The sequence below is a fragment of the Theropithecus gelada genome, chromosome 14, assembly GCF_003255815.1.
Source record: "Theropithecus gelada isolate Dixy chromosome 14, Tgel_1.0, whole genome shotgun sequence".
NCBI classification, from domain to species: domain Eukaryota; kingdom Metazoa; phylum Chordata; class Mammalia; order Primates; family Cercopithecidae; genus Theropithecus; species Theropithecus gelada.
Genome location: NC_037682.1, coordinates 52,722,291 through 52,745,146, shown reverse-complemented (window position 1 = coordinate 52,745,146; position 22,856 = coordinate 52,722,291). Strand labels below are relative to the sequence as shown.

At 42.6% G+C, this 22,856-nt stretch overlaps 1 protein-coding gene across 3 annotated transcripts in view; it reads left to right on the top strand.

Annotated features, from left to right (window-relative positions):
- Positions 1–22,856, top strand: part of TEAD1 (TEA domain transcription factor 1) — a 273,397-nt gene that overhangs the window by 65,968 nt on the left and 184,573 nt on the right. The window contains exon 1 of one of the 3 annotated variants that reach the window (XM_025356168.1): positions 6,439–6,537. The exons of the other annotated variants lie outside the window; for them this stretch is intronic. The gene's annotated coding sequence lies outside the window, so the exon portion shown is untranslated. Of the gene's footprint in view, positions 1–6,438; positions 6,538–22,856 lie in introns of those variants that run through there. 3 annotated transcript variants of the gene reach the window in all.

Sequence of the window (22,856 nt, the reverse complement as noted above, 5' to 3'; positions counted from 1 at the left end):
TGGAAACAGGCACAGGGCCACTCAGCCTGACTTAGGTATCCAGGAAGGCTCCATGGAGGAAGTGATAGCTCTGTTGAGATGAGGAGATGCTTGGAAAGATACAAGGGGTGACTCTGTGTATGTGTGAAGCATCTATTGGAATATGAGTTCTCCAGCACCGAGAGTTAGTTTAGATTACACTGTGAGTATAATCTGACTTGGTCTGATTGCTTTCCTTTGAGGTCTCATTCTATCTGTCTTTCTGTCTGTCTGTCAATCAGTCATCTGTCTCTGTCTGTCATCTATCTATAATCTATCTTTTTAATTGTGATAAAGTACACATAAAATTTACCATCTTCATTTTTAAGTGTACAGTTTAGTGGTGTTAAGTACCTTGACATTGTTTTGCTATCATCACCACCATTCATGCACAGAACTCTTCTTATCTGCAAAACTGAAAATGTCTATTAAACAATAACTCTCCATTTCCTCCTCCTCCTCCTAGCCCTTGTCAGCCACCATTCTACTTTCTGTCTCTGTGAATTTGGCTACTCTAGGTACCTCATATGAGTGGAATCCTACTGTATTTGTCCTTTTGTGACTGGCTTATTTCACTTAGCATAATGTCCACAAGATTTATTCTTGTCATGGGTGTCAGAATTGCCTTCCTTTTCAAGGCTGAATAATATTCAAGGTGCCATTTTATTAAAACCTCAAGCATATGTGAAATATTAACTGATCAACACATTAATGAGCTCTCTATTCCCTTTACTGATAAGTCATTCATGCATTTGTCCCTTTCTCCCTCTGTTATTGATTACATGTTGGGTGCCAGACATCGGGCTAGTTGCTGCAAATACAAAGAACACCTGTATCTACTCCCCACCCCAAATACATCAGGGAGAGAAGCCCAATGAATTATTAAACAGTATTAGTGAAAGTGTAGTTGTATGTATGTAGTACTCTGGGACTTAACAGGTAACACAAACAGAAGCTGCATGTGAAAACCAAATAAGGCTTTACCAAAGAGGTAGCAATTGAATCGGCCTCTGAAGTATTTGTGGGAGCTTTGTAGGTGGTGAGGAAAGGCATTTTAGACAAGAGGAACAGCATAACAGTGGCTTGGGAGTCTTGTCTGTACACATAGGCAGTCTTATATGGTAGTTATCAATTAAACTCTGGAGTCAGACTGTCTAGATTTAAATCCTGGCTCTTCCACTTCTCTGAGTGATGAGGCAATTTGTTTTCTTTTTGTGCCTTAGTTTCCTCATCTCTAAAATAGGAATAACAGTTATACTTTTCTCGTAGTATTGTTATGGGTATTAAATGAGTCAAGACATACAAAGTGCTTAGAACAGGGTCAGGTACAGAATATATACTCTTAAGTGGTAGCTACTGTGATTGATTATTGCTTGTGTAATGTTTGAGGGAATATCAAGTCATTTGGTCTACCTAAAATAGGATATAATGTGTGTATGTGCAAATTGTCACTAGACGTAAAGTTGGTGTATTAGTCTGTTTTCACAGTGCTGTGAAGACATACCTGAACCTGGGTAATTTATAAAGTAAAGAGGTTTAATTGTCTCACAGTTTTGCATGGTTTGGGAGGCCTCAGGAAACTTATAATCATGGTGGAAGACAAAACAGGTATGTCTTACATGGTGGCAGGAGAGAGAAGTGAGTGCTGAGCAAAGGGGGAAGCCCCTTATAAAACCATCGGATCTTGTGAGATCTCAATCACTATCACGAGAACATCATGAGGGTAACTGCACCCTGCCCCATGATTCAGTTAGCTCTCACCGGGTCCTTCCCACGACACATGGGGATCATGGGAACTACAATTCAAGATGAGATTTGGATGGGGACACAGCCAAACCATATCAGTTGGAGATTGCCTCGGCAGATCCTGATGATAAAGGATTTAAGTATCCCCATATCTGTGACTTCTAAGCTTTCTTCTTGCATTACAGTGCTTGAATATCTGAACTTGTGTCTGATGTTTACTTAAAATTTTTTTTTAATTCTTGTTAAGTTCTAGAATACATGTGCACAACGTGCAGGTTTGTTACATATGTATACATGTGCCGTGTCGGTGAGCTGCACCCATTAACTTGTCATTTACATTAGATATATCTCCTAATGCTATCCCTCCCCTCTCCCCCGACCCCATGACAGGCCCTGGTGTGTGATATTCCCCTTCCTGTGTCCAAGTGATCTCATTATTCAATTCCCACCTATGAGTGAGAACATGTGGTGTTTGGTTTTTTTGTTCTTGCGAAAGTTTGCTGAGAATGATAGTTTCCAGCTTCATCCGTGTCCCTACAAAGGACATGAACTCATTCTTTTTTATGGCTGCATAGTATTCCATGGTGTATATGTGCCACATTTTCTTAATCCAGTCTATTAAATTTTCTTTTTAAAAATATTGGAATCCTTTCTTAAAAATTGCAAAAACAAAGGAACATTGAAAAAAGTATAAGACAAAAAACTGCAATATCACTGTCCTTAGTAACTATTTCCTTTTTATTTTCACTTTGTGTAGCTATATGCATAAAACTAGTTACAGTCATTATATAATTTTGCTTTGCTTTTAAAAATTCATATTCTATGATAAATTTTCCCTGTTTTAGTTCATTTTAATTATTCTTGTAAATGAATGCTCAACTTTCCTTTGCATTCATGTACCTTTTTTTAAGTCATTCTCTTTTTCATCATATTGTAGTTTTATAATCTACATGTTTGTGCTCATAATTTTTGTCTTCTAATGTATTTTCTCTTTTTGATAAATTTCTAGGGTTAGGATTGCTAGGTCAAAGGATTTAAGCCTTTTGAGACTCCCAATAAAGGTACCTAATTGAATCTTCACATCTACACCACCAGCAGCATATTTTCTATGTCATATTCACTAGAGATGTGATTATAGTCTTTAAATTCTTGCTGATTAAGAGGTTTAAAATAACCCCTTGAGTTTGCTTGAATTTGCAATTTTTCTTCCTCCTAGTGATCGTGCGTATTTTCCCATATGCTTATTCTCCTCTGTAATTGTCTATTCATCTCCCCTTTCTGGTTGTGTTCTTGATATTTTCCAGTATAGATCTGTATTGTTTATTTACCTTGTTGGTTCTGTGTTGGAGAAAAATGCAGGTGCAGGATATTAAAGAGGAGGTCAAAAAGTCTTTTTTTCCCCTGCCTTGCAGTAACAAGGCTCTTATCCTTGTAGTTGTGGTTCTGGGAAGGCAGAAAGAAGCACAAGCTTTTGCCGCATGCCAGTGCTCGTGGGATCACTGTGGCCAGAGTCTGGGCTCTCCAACAGCCTTGTTTTTCAGCTGCCTTGCTTTTCAGCAGGAAAATCATGTGGCTGGCTGTTATCTCAGCTCTAACTGTGTGTACACTTTGTTTAGAGGGCCTGGCCTGCTCTTCACATCCCACAAGCACCTGATACAGAGCCAGCACACAGTAGGAAATTTGTTTTCACCCACCATAGATCAGAGGTTGGAATGCACCTTTTTTGATATCTTCATCTGCCTCCTGTCCCTTTATGGCATCACTGTTTTAAGAGGTCTTGAAGCTATTCTTGGATTACCTCTAGTGATGGGAGGTTTACTGTCTCACAAATACATTTAGACCTTGAGCTCAAGGTGGGATGAACCTGGGTTTGAATTTCAGCTTGACCACTGACTAGTGGCACGATTCTGGACAAATAGTATTTCTAAACTTTATTTTATTTATCTGAATAACAGAGATAGTAATACTACATTTCTACCTCTTACAATTGTGATGAGGATTAAGTGAAATAACAAAAGTTAAGTTCTGGACTCTAAAGAAGTCAAACTCATAAAAGTAGAGAGTAGAATGGTAGTTACCAGAGGTTTTGGGGGTGAGAGGGTGGGTAGGGAAAGGGGAGCTTGGTCAAAGTGAGAAAAGTTTATCTTAGGAGGAATAAATTCTGGTGCGTAACGTGGTGACTGTAGTTAATAATAATTATGATATATTTCAAAATAGCAAAAAGAATTTAAATATTCTTATCACAAAGAAATGATACCTGTTGGAGGTGATAGATATGTTAATTCATCAGATTGGATCATTCCACAATGTATACATGTATGGAAATATCACATTGTACCCCATAAACATATACAACTATTATTTGTCAATCAAAAATAAAACTTTAAAAAAGGAAAGTCTTGACCCCTATTCCTCACATCGTGTCAAATAAATTTAGTTGTGAATGTAAATTTTATTCACTGTTACAAGGTGTATTTCCTTAAACTTTTACCGTCTATTAGAATCTCAGTGATTTGGCAAAGAAGCCATAGCTCAGCCTCCAGCTCTTATAGTGGCCTGGAATTTGGAGTATATTCTTCTGTAATGGAGATGTGGGAGGGTATTGTCTTTGAGCTGATTCCAGAGTGGGCCGTGGTCCAGCGGTGGGACTGGGCAGTGCTGTAATACGTCCAGGCTAGCACCTTCTCGGTTTTCAAAGTCCGATTACAGAGACCTCTTGTTTGTCCTTCTCTTTCTTGGCTGGTGTTCTTGCCTTGGCATCCCCAATAGAAAATAGATAAAAACGTTTAGAAGAAATGAAACTCTTATCCACATACTAGTTATCTGTTGCCCTCCACAGGAAAGGGTTTACTTTAGCAAAAAGAGGTAAAGGTAGAGTTCATACTTCTAAATTCATAGCAATATATGTCGAGCTCATTGACAGCACTCAATAAATATTGTTTTTATTAGTATTACAGGTAAGCCAATACGAGGGTGACCTGGGCATAGGGTAGGCAGGGCCTAACTCTTATCTCCAGACTTTAGCACTTCAGTATTTTTGCTGAGAATCTGATTAATGATCTGAAAGTCTCCTGTGATTTAAGCAGATAGCTTTTATCCTTGGGGAACCAATATAATTAGTATTAGCACTAGGTTCATGAATCTTAAGATTATGGAGTTCATCTTTGTCCAACCCATCTCACTATGCTTTGTAGAGAATAACTTAGCAGAAACAGCCCCCTGCTAGGCATCTTGGCAATTGCTTCCTAATAACGGTTAATTTTTGGTTTTATGACTGAAATATTAGGGAGTCTGGTGAATTTAAGAAATAGTGTTGAAGTGATGGTAATTAAGATTTTAAAAGTTGCCTGTATGACAAATGAAATAGATTTAAGGTGGGGGGAAAAGGTTACCCATGAACAGGGGTGGTATTGAAAATATTTAACAACCAGTCTAGAAGGGTATTGACACAGTAGAAACTACTGCAGGCCCCTAGATTTGCCAGACACCTATCCTTGTTGAATAGTGAGGAGACCTTGGGGCACTATGAGGGGGACAGAGCATTCAGGGGAGCTTGGGGCACTGACTCTTTACACGCTGTTATGGAAGTATTTCAGTATTTTAAACAACCAGTATAGCTGTACCAGTCGGGTACTGGAGGTGGTGTGGGAGAGTGTCTGAAATTGGCAGGTGTTCAAAGGTGTTGATAGATTCTTCACTTGTCATCTTTAATTCATTGCTGAGAAAACTTTAGTTGCGCTAGGCCAGATTATCCCCAAAGGTGCTTGGGCAGTGTCACTTTAGGATTTAGGGCTGTCTGTTTAGACAGCACTGGGACATGTCCTTTTATTCAGAAAATACTGTGTATACGATGTGAGAGGCACACAGCCCCTGTCTTCATGAGGTCCCCAGTCCATTGGTGGCCTTGAAATTGTTCTGCTCTTTGACTATAGGCTAGGAATCTGTCCTTGAGAAATGATTACAAGGATGTTTACTACAACAGTGAAAAGTGGGGCAAAATCCAAGCATGGGAAAAGAGCTATATCATAGCATGTCCACCACCCAGAATATTATGTACCTCTAAAAATCACAGATACGAAGACGTTTTCAGGACTCAGGAACTAATTCTGACTGTGAAATGTTAGGTGGGCAATAAAAACCTAAAGCTATAAGGAATAATTAGTGTAAGAAAGGACATCAAAATGCCTGGTTAGCACTGAGTATTATTTGATGGTGCAATATGGGTAAAGTTAATTTTCTTTATGGATGTTTCTATATGTTCCAGTTTTTTTTGTCATCTATGGGTATTAATTTTATAACTAGAGGTGTTCCAGAAATATTTTTAAAAACCCAATTAAAAATTTAAAAATTATTGTATAATTAGTGAGTGGGTGAACATTTTGGATTTAAACTTGGAGAAGCACATTTGGAGGTTGTATTTATCTCGTGTAAAGAAAACTGCTGACTCGGTGGGTTAAAAATAAGAGGCCTAGATCAGCCTCCTCATGTTGAGGCACCCAGCTCCCCTAGGCTTCCAGACTGCACGGGTTCTGAGAGGCCCTAATGGGCTTGTTGAAAGGCTCTACTTGGCTTCTTATTAATGTCCCTCCCTGAGCAGTGCTCTGCTCTGCTGGCTAACCTTGTCAGAAGGTTACCCACGGCTCTCCAGGGCTCGGCTAATTTTAAACCTGGTCGGGGAGTGTGGTGGCATTGCTCTGCAGAGACACGAACAGCTCCCTGGGAGACGCTGCTGGGGAAAGATGAGTCGAGTCTACGGGTTTTTCTCATCCTCATGTAAGTGACCAGGCACGCTGAACAAGCAGAGAGAGCTGGGTTAATAATGAGAGCTTTTATGGTAAAAACCGGGATTATTAAAGATCTTTTAGCAGTGTCATTGCTGGTTGATAATTGCATGGTGTGATGTGCCCTGCATGAACTGTGTTAATTCTGACCACACTAGGAGTAGCAAGGTGAATGAGATCCTCTCTACTGGGAACTAGACTTTGGCTGCTTTTAAAGACAGAATGAAACTACAGTGAATTTCACTACTTATTTGGTATTCTTTTAACTTTTCAGGACTCAGACTCCATTGGTATAGGTTCTTCTATGAAGTTTTTGATCGATTTGATTGGGAGAGGGCTATTTCTGAAAAGCTAAAAAAAATTTAAAAACACAGAATCGCTGCCTGTTTGCATGTCAACTGCTGGTCTGGCTGCCTCTAAAATTGTGATTTTAAGTGTTTTTTTTTTTTTTTTTTTTTTTTGACTGTTTGCAATAGAGTCTTGTTCAGAATACGACTGTGTCTTATAATACGTGCAGCCCTGATATTGTAAAATGAAACGTAAATCAATATCTACAAAATAATGTGACAATTGAGAACCTTTTCCCCATCAAAATTAATTGTTTTTTCAAAAAACTTAGCCCATATTTTTCTGCTTAGAATTTTTTTGTCCGTCTACCTTTCACCACCTTCAGGTTGGGAATCTAAATGTGCCTATTAGAGTTGGCTCTGTCTTCTCCTGCCAAGGCATTCATAGCTTCTTTTGCACGTACGAGATTACAATGGGAAACCCATTCCACCCAGTGGATAGCCTGGTCTTGAGGCTTACCTGCCTGACTTAAAGAAGTGCATCTTTTCTTGTAGCTGGGCCTATACCCACCCACTCATAAAACAGTTGCTAGGAGCAAATTAAAGAGACATTGTGTGTGGAGTAAACCAAGATGAAAGAACAATGGATGGAGAATCAATACCCTTCTAACTCCCTACAGTGATTGAAGTTAACTTTATTTGAAATAACCAGGCTGGGCCAGACCACATCAAGCTAGCAGCATTCTTGCACGAGAGTAGCACGGGAGTGAACTTTGATTTCATTTTAGGGAAGAAGAAAAAATAATGAATAAATGCTTTTTAATAGCCTTTTCCCTCCCCTTGAAGTCCTACCTTTTCTACAATAAACCTAATTAGCTTCGACATGTTTGGATTTAGTTTTGAGAAAATTAAAGCTGAGTAATATTAGGAATTTGTTGAGTGGGAATACTTGTTTAAATCTTCATTGACCCAAATCTGACTTTTATAAATGGTATTAAATAAGCAAACTAAAGAAAACTTCATCCCCGTCTTGTCCTAAAATAATATGTTTAAAAACACATTCAGAGTTAAGTATAATATAAATATGTTACCTTGATCAGTTACTAAATGAGTTACTGAAGAGGCTGTAATGGCGATATTGAGTGTAGTTATGAATTTAATGGTCATTTCTTAAAAACCAAGTCCTCTTTGACACATGTTCAAAGGTCTTCCTTTTTTTTCTTCTCCTGAGCTTCTCTTTCTCACCTCTGGGACACTTCCCTCCTACACTTGGCCCGCATGCGTGGCTTAGGCAGGCCCGCTGTTATTTTTGTGGTAACCTGACACTTTGGGCCCAGGGCAGCCCCCTGGCCCCTGTGGGAGGTGAGCTGGCTGAGAGCCAGGCTGCATTCTCCCAGGATGAGCTGCTGCTGAAGCAGGCTGGGCTGAGGGCTGCGGGCAGGCTGCAGCAGGGGCCGGGATGCCACAGACCAGGGGGCTGGAGGGTCACCAGTGAAGACCTCAGATTGTGGGGCTCAGCAGGTGGCAGGCCCTGCCTGAGGTTAAAGCAAGGTGGAGTTGGTCGTTGAGGCTACAGACCAGGTAGTCAGGATGTTTGGAAACCTGAGGAAGATTTTGAGGCCAGTGAATCTCTTTTATCTCACTCTGTGGTTCTAGTCTAAGGTATGCCTGAGGCCGTCCTTGTAATTCCTTAGACAAGGATGAATTTCTGGCCGGGCGCGGTGGCTCAAGCCTGTAATCCCAGCACTTTGGGAGGCCGAGACGGGCGGATCACGAGGTCACAAGATCAAGACCATCCTGGCTAACACGGTGAAACCCCGTCTCTACTAAAAAATACAAAAAACTAGCCGGGCGAGGTGCGGGCGCCTGTAGTCCCAGCTACTCGGGAGGCTGAGGCAGGAGAATGGCGTGAACCCGGGAGGCGGAGCTTGCAGTGAGCTGAGATCCGGCCACTGCACTCCAGCCTGGGCGACAGAGCGAGACTCTGTCTCAAAAAAAAAAAAAAAAAAAAAAAGGATGAATTTCTTAAGAATCATCAAAATTGTATTAACATTTTATGTTAAAATAAAGCAAATGGTTATTTGTTGAGCTGGGCTAGGGGGCTGGAGTGGGGTACAGAATTGAATGGGAAATAGTACCTGCCTTTGAAAATTTGCAGTATAGCAGGGAAGAAGGTGGATATATAAGCAGTAATTATTAATTATTATTTTTTAATTTAAAAATTTTTTTTTTATTTTTTGAGACAGAGTCTCGCTGTGTCATCCAGGCTGGAGTGCAGTGGCACAATCTTGGCTCATTGCAACTCCACCTTATTACAGGCATGAGCCACCACGCCTGGCCTATTAGTATATATTAGTATATAACTACTCTGCCATATGGAGTCTCCAGATGTCCAAGGTGATCCCTGCAATTCTCTCTCTTTTTTTTTTTGAGACGTAGTCTTGCTCTGTTGCCCAGGCTGGAGTGCAGTGGCACGATCTTGGCTCACTGCAACCTCCACCTCCTGGGTTCAAGTGATTCTCCTGCTTCAGCCTCCCAAGTAGCTGGGACTACAGGTGCCCGCCACCACGCCCGGCTAATTTTTGTATTCTTAGTAGTGATGAAGTTTCACCATATTGGCCAGGCTGGTCTCGAACTCCTGACCTCAGGTGATCCACCCACCTCTGCCTCCCAAAGTGCTGGGGAGTGTGAGCCACCGTGCCTGGTCTAATCCCTGCAATTCTTAGAGGTACCTACCAAGGATGTTATTAGCAAAAGTTTTGTGAGCTCCAACAATCTGTCAGGTATTGGGAGAGCCCCAGGCACCGGAAGGAGTGGAGTAGGTGGTCGGCTGTGTCCGAGCATCTTGGAGTGCACGTGTAGCTAGAATGTTGGGGTCCTGGATGGGTGGCTGGAGGAGGAGGCTGAGAACAGGTATGAAAGGCCAGGGGTCTCATAATGCAGTGGAGTCCTGAGTGAGTGGGGATCTGCTGAATGACTTCAAGTGAGTGTATGATAAAAGTCCTATTTGCATTTTAGGAAAACCTTTCTGACTGCAGGATAGCATAGGAGAGACTTGCTAAAAATGTGTCTCCTGGGATTCTGATTCAGTATTTCTGGCATAAAGCTGGGAATCTCTATGTTTAAGAAGCCACCTATATCATCCTGTATAACCAGGCTTGGGGACCAGGTTGTTGGCAGTGGTGAGAGTGTGGGGAGGTGGGGGACAGCTCAGCTCTGGCAGAGTGCTGAGGCAGAAATGGTGCGGTCCTTTCCTTGAGACAGGAGCAAAGTTAGTGGGGTAGGGAGGAGCAGAGGGGATCCGGGAGAGGCTGGGGGACTGGGGGTCAAGTGGACGTTCTTGGTGATCATTTAGATCAGGAGGGGAGGAGGGGAACCTAGGATAATGGCCCTCCCTTTGGGTGCTGCTCCAGCCAGTTTACCTGAGAAACATCATCTCTGAGAGGAGGCTGTGGGATTGGGTTATTTCTCCCAGGACTTGGGAGTTCTTTTGGATTTTCATGGGGACTTTTACAGATAGATCCTTAATCAGCAATGTGACGTTGAAGGTGTCAGGGCCCAGTGTGCCAGAACTCTGTGTGTGTGTGTGTGTGTGTGTATGAGGATTTGCACTGGTTTGCTTTGCCTGTGGGGGACTTTTGGCCTCTGAAGTCACATCCCCTACCTAAAGTCACCATTAGGCAGTTGGACTGAGAGGGAATCTGCACCTGGAAGTCTCCCCGGGAAGGAAGGCTTTAGTGGCCATTTGTAGGTGTAATCGGAAATGGATTACATTTTAATTAAATCTAAGGGGCTGAGAGCTCATCTTGTTCCTCTGCCAGGGTTAACAGAATCTGTAGAAGGATGTAGTCTTGGAAGGAAATATAATACTCCCCCTCCCCCACTGGACACCCCGCCCACCTTTTTCCCTAAAGAAACTGTGCATGTGTGCTGGGGAGCCTTAGAAAATGTGGATTGAATGAAGTTGTGGCCTTTGCATATTTTACTGAATTCAGCGGACTCATTTGCTGGGGTTTGTCAGAGGGGAGCGGGAGGAGACTGCTGACTGGAGAGGGCTCACAGCACCCTGAGCCATGGGGAAGTGAAGGCAGGAGAAGGCAGGCCTGATGTCAGATGTGAGCGCATCAGACTTTCTGTCCGCACCTCTCTTGGGCTGGGCATCTTGCCCCCACTGAATGCCCTTGCAGTGCTTGTGAACGGCTCAGAGCTGGTGGTGTGCCCACAGCAGGTGCTCCAGTAATATTTGTTCATTTGAATGAGTGGCCTGTCTGAGGAGGGGACAGTAGTTACTCACTTATCCTGCCTCAGCCAGTCTTCAACTAAAGTGCCAAGATTCTTTCTCTTGCTGAACTTGAACTGGATGTAAAACAAGGACCAGGTTTACATTTTGAGGATTGGAATGGGGTGCGGGTGGGGCTTTAATTGGCCCCTGTATTTGCATCTGTCAATGTGAGACCTGTTTTGCAGCTGCGCCATCACTATGTCATCATTAAATGGCAGATTGTATTTCTCGTTTGAAGGGTGGGGACTTGCTTGTGTTGGTTGATCATTGGGGACCCAGTTGACATTTGTGAGCCAGCAGTGTTGCGTATTTTGGGTTAAATTCATGCATTAGCTCGTGTCGGCCTTAGTTGGTGTTTGCACATTGGCCAAATGCAGACGTGTGTCTCTGTGTAAGCGAGCAGCCTGGTTCCCATGCTGGGCTTGAGTGTGACCCTGCTGTCAGCTCACAGCCTCTCTTTAGGGACGAGGGGAGTATGTTGAGTGCTTGAAGACAAAGTCTGATGAACATTCATTAGATGGGCTGAGTGATCAGGTACTGAGCAGAGTTAATCCCATGGCTCTGGGTTGTTTAAACAAACACACCTTTATAAACTTGGAACACTTAAGGGAGACGTCACATTGTAATATTTCAGTTTATCTAGAGAACTGTTCTGGCCTTGGACCATACTGAAAATACTTTTGATTTAAAAATGCTGATTCCAGATATATAACATTCTCTGTTCTTCACCCTTTATCTTCCCAAGTAGACAGATATACACACACGTACATCTTCAGGAGTTGCTCACACACTCCTGGTGTTTCTGGTGTTTTCCTGCTTTTTGTATGAAACAGTCCACCTTCCATCATGGCCTGTGAGGCCCCCTGTGATTGGCTCAGCTTACATTTTCAGCCTCTGCTCTAGCCTTTCTACTTTCTCGCTTGGCTCTCTCTTCCCCACATCTCCTCCACTAATACTTGGCCTATGAGTCCGGTTCAGCCTTTCAGACCAGCGTAAATGCCACCCCCCGAGAAATTCATTGATCCGAGAGACAGAATAAACTCCTCCAACAGCAGTCTGTTGATTCCTCCATTGCATCAGGTGACATATTTATTCACCTGTTCATTCATGTGTTCACCCATTGACTCACTATTTCCGGCAACCATTCAGTCTTCTTTTTTGGGGAGCAGTTGCCATGTGCTAGGCATTCTGCTGAATGCCAAACATAGAAAAATGACTAGGCTGGGTGAGGTGGTTCACGCCTGAAGTCCCAGCACTTTGGGAAGCTGAGGCAGGAGAATCGCTTGAGGCCCAGAGTTTGAAACGAGCCTGAGCAACATAGTGAGGCCCCGTCTTTACAAAAAACCAAAATAATTAGCTGGGCATGGTAGCATGTGCCTGTAATCTCAACTACTTGCGAGGCTGAGGCAGGAGGATGGCTTGAGCCCTGGAGGCTGAGGCTGCAGTGAGCTGTGATTATGCCACTGTATGTACTCCAACCTGACTCCAAAAAAAAAAAAAAAAAAAAAAAGACGACAAAAGGCACAGGCCTAACCCTTAAAGATCTCACAAGCCCTCTAAGGTGAGAGACACATCATTCCTATACGGTGAGTGAGTTCAGTTCATTTGTACTGGCTGGCAAAGGTGCTACCTGTAGGAACACAGAGGAGTGGGGAAAGGTCAGGTCAGGCTTCCCAGTGGAGGGGCTTGAAGTCTTGCAGGTATATGTACTTATTTGTCTCCCTGCCGGAGAGGGTGCTTGTTGAGGACAGGGAATGTGGTATCTTTATCTCCATATCCAGTGCTTTGCACATATGGGTGAGGAGACGGAGGTGGGAGGGGCTTTCAGTAAATGCTTTACCACATTAAATTAAAACAGATAATTAGAAAACAGAAACTTTCCCTTTCATGTTTATGAAAAACGTGTTTTTCCATCATGTTTCAGAATCATTTTAAGGCAGTATGCAAGACTGTAAAATAGCATAAATAGAAGGTGGGAGAAAGAAGGGAGAAAAAGAAGAGGATAGAGGTGAAGACTGAAAGTGGACTTAGGAATGAAACCAAACTTGCTGACCAAAACCACCTCTTGAGTGCTCTCCAAGGGGCCTGCCAGTGTGGCTCAGTGCGGCTCAGTGCACTTTGGCGGCTAGTGAGTAAAGGAAAGGCCAATGGCTTGACCACGAGCTAAAAAACACATTGCGTTTTGTTTCCTTAGAACTTTCCTTTGGGATCTTTGTAAAGATCAGTCTGTGTGACATGATGAGCAGCATCTTCCACATCCTTGCAGTCAATCTAGAGACAAATCCCATAGGCTGTTTCTTCTAATAACCCTTCATATGCTGATGGCAGCACATCAAAGCATAATTCAATAAAAGCAAATGTTTTCAGGGCTCCTGGAATAATCTTTCTCTAAAGTAACTGTGGAATCAGAAAGGCACTGAAACAGGGCAGTTTGGTTTTTTCATTTCTTTATTTTACTTTTTAAAATAATTTTTATTGAAGTCTAACTTACAGAAAAGGGCACACACATCATCAATATTGAGTCCCTTGTGTTTTTCCATTTGAGTGTATTGACATCCAGAGCCATTGAGCTGTGATCTGCACTAACATGACGAGAGCCTCCTAAGCCTCCCCATGTTGCCTTCCAGTCAGTACTCCCAACCCTAAAGGGTGGTTACTACCCTGACTTCTAATAACATAGCTGAATTTTGTTAGTGTTTGAATTTGGTATGAATGGAGGGAGACAGTGTAGTATATATTTGTTTGTATCTATTTTTTTTTCTCAATATTGCATTGGTACAATTCACCCATGTTGTTACTTGTAGTTGTCATTTATTTATATTCTCATTGCTGTCCCATAGAACTTTCTGTGGCTGTGAAATGATTTTTGGCTGTGCTGTATGACACAGTAGCCATTAGCCACTTGTAAATATTGAGCTCGTGAGATACGGGTAGTATGACTGGACAACTGAATTTTTAATCTTATTAATTTACATTTAAATTCACAAATGTGTCTAGTGCCTACTGCGTTGGACAGTACAGCTGTATGTGGTTCTATTTTATGAATATGCTACAGTTTTTTGTTTTTTTTTTTAAGACAAGGTGTGTCTCTCCCAGGCCAGAGTGCAGTGGTGTGATCACAGCTCACTGCAGCTTGACTGCCTGGGCTCAGGTGATCCTCCTACTTCAGCCTCTGGGGTAGCTGGGACTACAGGCATGTGCCACCAACACCCAGCTAATTTTTTGTATTTTTATTGTAGAGATGGGGTCTCACTATTTTGCCCAGGCTGCTCTCAACTCCTGTGCTCAAGCAACCCGCCCGCCTCGGCTTCCCAAAATGCTGGGATTACAGATGTATTCCACAGCGCCCAGCCTGATTATGCTATAGTTTATATGTCCTATTGTTAATAAAAATGTGGCTGTTTCTGTTCTGACTGTTACAATGAAAATATAAACATTCCTATACCCGTCTTTTGGTGAACATAAGCATGCATTTCTTTAGCATCTGTACCTGGGATTTGGCATTGCTGAGTCAGAAGGTATGCATATGATCAGTTTTGGTATGTAGATATTACCAAAGAATTTTCCAGAATGATTGTACCAATTTACGCTCTCACCAGTTCTTTGAGAGTTCCATTTACTCCATATCCTTGAAAACCCTTAGTATTAGTCTCTTTATTTTAGCTCTTCTAGTGGCTGGATAGACGTATTACATTGCTTTTTGTTTATGGGCCATTTGTTTAGGTTTCGTAACATTAGCTTTTTCCTTTTTTTTCTATTGGGTTGTCTGATTTCTTATTTTTTGGAGTTCCTGTAGGATGAAGGATATGAGTCTCTGTTGAATAAATGTATTGCAAGTATCTACTTTGTGGCGTGCTTTGATTTTCTTAATAGTTCTTTCAAGAAAGCGAGTTCTGAGTTGTGATATGGTCCAGTTTATCATGTTTTTCCCTCCTGATTAGTGCTTTTGTGTTCCTTTAAAGTGATCCTCGACTGCTTTATGGCCCTGTAGGTAATCTGCTAAGTTTTCTTCTAAATTCTTTATTGGTTTTTTACTTTCAGATCTAAAGTCTATTTCAGATGGATTGTAAACTATTGTGTGTGGTGGTGTCAATTTTAATTTTTTTTTGTATGGATATCAATCAACCTTGCTCATTTATTGGGAAAAAAATTTCTTTACTCAGGGTAATGCAATGTCACTGTTACAAATCAAATGAACATATGTGTATGAGTTTGTTTCTAGACTCTGTATTCTGAGCCCTTGGGTTATTTTCTTTATTTTTGTGCCAGTACTATACTATTAATGACTAAGCTTTGCATTGAGGTTTCGTATTGGGCAGTTTAAGTTATTCAACTTTGGTTTTGTTCTTCAGGATTGCACAAGAGCTGCATTTATTCAAGCAGGTTCGTTTTATTTGTTGTTTTATGTTGTCTCACTTTTATCCAGCATCCAAATGTTATTTGACACTGTCCTAGGTTGTAGAGGTCACACACGCTCTGCCTCTGCCCCAGAGGAGTTTTATGATCATGTTTTGGGACTTAGAAATATCCATGTATGATTTGGGTACGCTATGAGGATCTGTATGCTCAAATCCATTAGAAATGGGTAAAGGCAGATAGACCAGATCTGACACCCACACAAGAGAAAGTGACAGCCTGATTTCTGATAGTCTAGAGGATGGGAAGGAAAACAATGTGATGAATTGTGGTTTTGGTTTCTTAGGTTGACAGGAAAGAGTTTTTTCCTTTTGAGCATGTTAGAGCCTAGATTTTGGATCCTGATGTGAGTGCTGATGAGATCCACTTGGATCCATTAGATCTTGAGAGCATGGAATGTCAGGAGCTGTGGTTGAAGGACCAGAGCAGGGCTTGGCCTTCGCAGTTCAGCTCTTTAAAATGCCATCTTGATTCAGATCTTCCTTGTTGATTGGCTTATGACTCAATCAGGAGTGAAGTGTGGATTTCCCTATTGCTTCTCTTCCCAACCCCCAGAATGCCTGTCTCAATAATTTAGGATAGATAGGGCATGGCCAGAATGAGAGAAGCATCCAAAGTCATAGAAGCTGGTGGAGAAGGCCCTGGACTATTTTTGCATGCAAAGTAGGGAGGGCCATTTCTGATGCGGCACAATTAGAATTCTGAATCAGCCAGGGGGGTCACATCTGGGCCGGTTGCTGCTGGGTCTTGGAGTGAGGCCAGTGCCAACATACCATTTAAGTTGGCTGTCAACAGACTGTGTAACATTGGGTGAGTCTTGCCTGGCCTTTAGTAAGCAGGGATGACTCCCCAGGCATTTACCCATAGACTTGCCTCTTAGGGAGCCATTTCTAATGGCATAGGACCCATTTCTAGGCATTCCATCAGTCATGCAGCTGAGGGAACTTCTTGAAATGGTGTATATACTTATATTTTATCTTGTATGTTGATGTCTTTTTACTTCTGCTTTTCATTTTTACTTTATGCTCATTGTCATTTAAAATACTGAGCTATAATAATCGGATGGTGAATCTTACCGACTGAGAAAGTGATGTGATCCATAGGTTAGTGGCTAAGGAGTATTGTTTTCCCGGTGTTTTCTTTATTTTTAGTAAGCTTTATGGTTGGTTAGTCTACCCCAAGTGTATGTTCACTCTGCAGGCGTACTGGAATTGGGGAGTTAGTCTTAAGGGTTTTTTTGATTGTTACTCCTGAGAAAAGGCTTACGAGTTTTCCTTTTGAAATACTGACAGCTCCTTACTGCTAACAGATGGGACGTTTGCTCTCTTAAAACAGGAAAGAAGCTTCTGTTTCTGGGTTTGAAATGTGTTTCCCGAGGTTAAGTTGTCCAGTTCCCAGGGTGAGAGCGACTTGGGCTCCGAGTCATGTCCTCTGGCTCACGCTCACTTTGCGCATGCACTGTCTTCGTATCAGGTCTTTGCTTTGGAATGGTCAGATAGGATAGACTGCCTGAAATTGGGGCTGTGGCCTTGTCCTTTTGAAGGAGTCTGCTGATGAAGAACAACAATGATCAGCTTGACTGGTGGTAGTGACGGGAGAAAGGAAGGGGCAGGATTTCTGTTCTCAATGGCTAACAGATTCATTAAGGGGATGGGGTGGGCGATTACCCTAAAGGCTGGTAATGCAGAGTGGTCCCATCAGAGCTGCATAGCATGAAATCAATCAGAGCTTTTCTTGAGCTGTCACCTGGGCAAGTACTTAGGGCTGATGGAGCGGAGAATTAATCAGGGATTCTCAGGAGGGTAATGCTAAGTCCTCTAATGGGATGCTCAGCATTGGGGCTTGGTGAAGAGATATTGGCTTGTTGATGGGATTCTGTTGACACGGAAGTGATTTTTGAAAACGAGAAGGAGTAATTATCCACTCCTCCCTGCTGAAATTAGAGGGAACCTGTTGGCGTTGGCACCAAGGCTCACTGGCTGCTACTGTCGTCGTGGCAGATGTTGCCTCAATTCTCAGCATCAGCATTCCCATTCCCTGAGAATTCTGCCCTATCTCTGACAATGACATACTTTCTGTGCTTCCGTCTCTTTTGTGGTTGCCTACAAAATCCAGGCTGCCGATCTTCACCTATATTTTCCTCAGGCCACTTGTTAGCAAGGTTGGCTAGTGTCTTAAATGGTAGGAAAATAATAACACAACCCACTTTACATATGCAAAAGCAATTAACCATTATTAGTGTCTGACATTCCTCTCAGCTGCCAGAGCGGTGAGTCAGGATCATCACTATTCATTAGGAATTAATTAGACTGTCCTTGATGATGTCACTCATGGACAGAGCTAAGAATTCAGCACTGCCTACATCCTGCTGTCTAGTGAGGGTACAGTGTGTCTGATACTCCCACAGAATGTGCATTCTGTCTGGAAAATTACTCCTAGATTCAATCTCTGTGAAGCATAGGACTTCGGACAATTTATTTAGGTCTCTGAACCTCACAAAGTGGGGATAATACTGAAGGGGGAAGTGCAGCAATTAAATAAGATCCTCCAGGCAGAAACTGCTGGCATTGTGCCCGATACCTAGTTCTGGGAGAAGGCTGAACTTGGATTTGAGGTACCAGTTCACTTTGGAAGTAAAGCACCATTTTTCCCCCCAGTCTTTTTGTTGGAGGGCAGCTTTTCTCCTATGAGAGAAATTTGGACTTTGACTAAGATTACAGTGACCTTCGGACCATCAAATGTTTGGTTGAGTTGTCCACTATAAATATTCCAACCATGTGATTCTCTTTCTAGAAACCCTGAAGTGGTCCTCACTTGTACTGACTTCTCTCTCCTCCTGGGCTGTGAGAAATCTTTTCTCTTAGTGCTCATCCCGTTACCACTGTCTGGGTGCTGCCCTTTGCTCTCCTGCTCACTCAGATTTGCTTTACCATTTGTCACCTTTTCGAATTTCTTCCTTGGCCACCTCCCTGGCTTCTGGTTTTTTTTTTTTTTTTTTTTTTTTTTTTGAGACTGAGTCTGGCTCTGTCGCCCAGGCTGGAGTGCGGTGGCCGGATCTCAGCTCACTGCAAGCTCCGCCTCCCGGGTTCACGCCATTCTCCTGCCTCAGCCTCCCAAGTAGCTGGGACCACAGGCGCCCGCCACTTCGCCCGGCTAGTTTTTTTGTATTTTTTCGTAGAGACGGGGTTTCACCGTGTTAGCCAGGATGGTCTCGATCTTCTGACCTCGTGATCCGCCCGTCTCGGCCTCCCAAAGTGCTGGGATTACAGGCTTGAGCCACCGCGCCCGGCCTGGCTTCTGGTTTTTACACCCTGGCCACTCTGCCTCCCTTATCTCTTTCCCTGTAGCTGTCACCTTTTGGTAATTTTCTTCTCCAGTCATCAAAAGGGAAAGAGAAATGGAGAAGGCAACATTATATATTATCTCAAAAATTACCATTCTCCTCAAAATGAGATTTGCTCATGGTAAAAGATTACCTCTTAAAGGACCCAAATCTTACTTGTCCCTCTAACACAGAAGGACTATTAGTTGCCAATAATTGTGATTAAGAAATTGGATCAGCCAGCCAACTCTTCGTTGTTTACACTGTGCCTGGCTTAAAGTCTGTCTCCTTGTGTCCTCCTAATTTGGCGATTTCCTCTGGGTCTCTTACTACTCATTGGAACATTGGCCAGAGTCAGGAATGTGAAAGTAGCTGAAACACTTCCTTTTCTTATGGAAACTTTGGGTGATACACTCAGTCATGTTGTTATCAAAGAATATTTGTGTCGTCTGGTTGTTGCTTTGCCTTTTCTTTTCCTTTCTTTTCCTTTCTTTTCTTTTCTTTTCTTTTCTTTTCTTCTTTTCTTTTCTTTTCTTTTCTTTTCTTTTTTCTTTTCTTTCTTCTTTTCTTTTCTTTTCTTTTCCTTTTCTTTTCTCTTTTCTTTTTTCTTTCCTCTCCCTCTCCCTCTCCCTCTCCCTCTCCTCCCCTCTCCTCTTTTCTTTCTTTTTTTTGATTCAGAGTCTTGCTCTGTCACTCAGGCTAGAGGGCAGTGGCCCGATCTCGGTTCACTGCTATCTCTGCCTCCCGAGTTCAAGGGAATCTCCTGCCTCAGCCTCCCAAGTAACTGGGATTACAGGCGCCTGCCACCATGCCTGACTAATTTTTGTATTTTTAGTAGAGACGGAGTTTCACTATGTTGGCCAGGCTGGTCTTGAACTCCTGACCTCAGGTGATCTGCCCACTTCGGCCTCCCAAAGTGCTAGGGATTACAGGTGTGAACTGCCGCGCCCGGAGGTTCATTCTTTCTTTCATTGACTATTTATATGTCAGGTATGATACTGGTGCTAGGGACACTAAATGTCATATAGTCTCGGCCCTCAGGGAGGGACACTGGGGTGCAAGTGGGAGGAGCAATGACAAACTGACTCACTAAGTTTTTTTTTTTTTTTTTTTACTTTTTTTTTTTGTGATGAAGCCTCGCTTTGTGCCCAGGCTGGAGTGCAGTGGCGCAATCTCAGCTCACTGCAAGCTCCACCTCCTGGGTTCACGCCATTCTCCTACCTCGGCCTCCCGAGTAGCTGGGACTACAAGCGCCTGCCACCATGCCTGGCTAATTTTGTTTTTGTATTTTTAGTAGAGTTGAGTTTCATCATGTTAGCCAGGATGGTCTTGATCTCCTAACCTTGTGATCTGCCCGCCTTGGCCTCCCAAAATGCTGGGATTATAGGCGTGAGCCACCGCACCCAGCTGTTTTTTTAAATAGAGACAAAGTTTCACCATGTTGACCAGGCTGGTCTCAAACTCCTGACTCCACCCACCTCAGCCTCCCAAAGTGCTGGGATTACAGGCCCCAGCTTACCAAGTTCTGTTATAGGTAAAGTCTGTGGGATCACATGGTGATGAATGAATAAGTTGATCTCCTCCAGGGTTAATGGTGGAAACTGAGGCATACTGGAGCTACAGGTGCTGTGTGGTCCTGGGTTACTCAGGGGGACAGAGCCCTAACTTCATCCCAGCTCTTTTCCTGTGACCTCATAGAATATTGAGACACTGGCAAAAGCAAGCCATATAGATTTTTTTTTTTGGTGATCCTTGTGTTCAGTGGCATTTCATTAATTATGAGGATTGGTTAAAATCAACCCTTTTACTTAAGAGCCTTTAAGTAATCTGAAGATGGGTGAGAAACTGACATTATGAGAGACCCACAGGAATTAAGATCAAGGGAACAGCAAATTCCTGTGTCCTATCTCATCGCTTGTTTGGATAGAGTTGGTGTCAGAGCACCTGCATTGGACCGTCTTATCCTGGTCATCCCCAAGGCTTTTATAATAAAATGTGTATTGGTTGAATGCACATGTGATATCTCCACTGTACTCATGTTACTCTTTTTGAAGCCTCAGTAGGTTATGATGAAGGAATTACCCATTTAGGGAATGTGGTTGTTGTGGCAGTTACCAGGATATTTGGATAGTAGTAAGAGTTTGTTTTTGGAGTTTATTAGAGTGCATTTGGGAAACATTTAAGGAATAAAGGATCTTTCAGAAAAGTGTTTATGATGGAAACTGAGGCACATGGGGGCTACATATTTTTAAAAGTATTTCCAGCTGGGCGCGGTGGCTCACACCTGTAATCCCAGCACTTTGGGAGTCCGAGGCGGGCGGATCATGAGGTCGGGAGTTCGAGACCAGCCTGGCCAACATGGTGAAACCCTGTCTCTACTAAAAAAGACAAAAATTAGCTGAGCGCGGTGGTGCACACCTGTAATCCCAGCTACTCGGGAGGCTGAGGCAGGAGAAGTGCTTGAACCCAGGAGGAGGAGGTTGCAGTGAGCTGAGATTGTGCCACTGCACTCCAGCCTGGGCAATAGAGTGAGACTCCATCTCAAAAAAAAAAAAAAAAAAATTCCAACAAACAAGACTTTTCTCTTCTCTTTCCTTGAAGGCACTCTGTGGAAAGGGTTACTACCCTGAACCACACTGCCCGTAAGAATCTGAAAGCTGTTGAACCGGTGAATAAATTCAGATTTAGAAGAGTGTTAGAAATAAAGGTGTTGTTACCAATTTACATTTTCTATGCAGTCATTTGAAGACCTTGAAGAAGAGATCCTTTGTAAATCAATTTCCCAAAGTGAACCGTTAGAGAAAGCTCTCTCATTTCTTCACCATCCATCACAAGGTACACAGCATTGTCTAGAGAGGATGGACTTGGACATAAGCGAATGTCTGTTCATGGTTTTACAGATGACAGAGCGCCTTCACTCATGATCTTACTATCTTTATGGCAACCCTGTGGAATAGAGTCCCTCCATCCCTTAATCATTTTTCTGTATTGGGATGGATTTTGTTATCTGTATTTAACAAATGAAAACCTGAGCTTCTGACAGAGTTATTAGGTTGGCGCAACAGTAATTGCGGTAGTTTAAGCTCCATGGCTTGAGGGCGAGTAGGTTTGGAACCCAGATCTGTTGGAGTCTTCATAAACTCCCTTCCCTTCCTCTCCCACCTCTTGCCCCAACACTGTGTTCTTTATTTACTGAATTTAGTGAAAGCTGACTCCTTCACTTAAAGGATTTATATGTATGGGGAGGTAAAGATATCAGCTCTGCAGGTACAGACATTGTGTGCATAATTCACTTGTTTAGATTTTAATGTTGATTATAATCAGTTGCTTATTGCTATAGATTGAGAATCGAGGTAGATTGCATGGCAGTTAGCCAATTCCACACATTTTTGGGGTTCTCCTAAAGTGTGGTTGATACTCTCAGAGTCTGTAGATACAAGGCCAATTTCCAGGATAAGGTGGAGTTTGGACTGGACTGGAAGGAACCTGAGAGATGGAGTGCCAGGGTAGTTATTTTGGTATCCAGTATGGGGAGCTTTCCTCAGCCAGCCGCAGTGTTGTGATAGGAAATTCTCTGCCCATATGTAAAGTCTTCATCTTACTATGGGGTTGTAAAACCAAAGGCCTGTATAACTCTGTGGATTGTGTATCTGGTAGTTTCTGGGGCTGTGTCCTGGCCCATTGCTAGATTAGGTAATTCCATCCTGCTGAACTCTAGTTGACCAAAAATTGCAAGACCTGGACACACAGGGTCTTTTCCTTTGCAGTAAATGAATAAAAATATGTGAGCATTTAAAACTGGCTGTACTTACTAAGTAGATAGATCAATTAATGCTAGTTAATACTGCATTCCCCCAAATAACCAGGAACTTGTGATTCATACCTACAGAAGTAATGAGAAGATGTTGTCTGCAAGACTCTGCTGCCTGTCAGCTAGAACAGCCTGCCCCGTGTGGAGCAGTTCAAGTAGCAGAAATTTTTTTCTTATGTTGAGTCAGAATGTT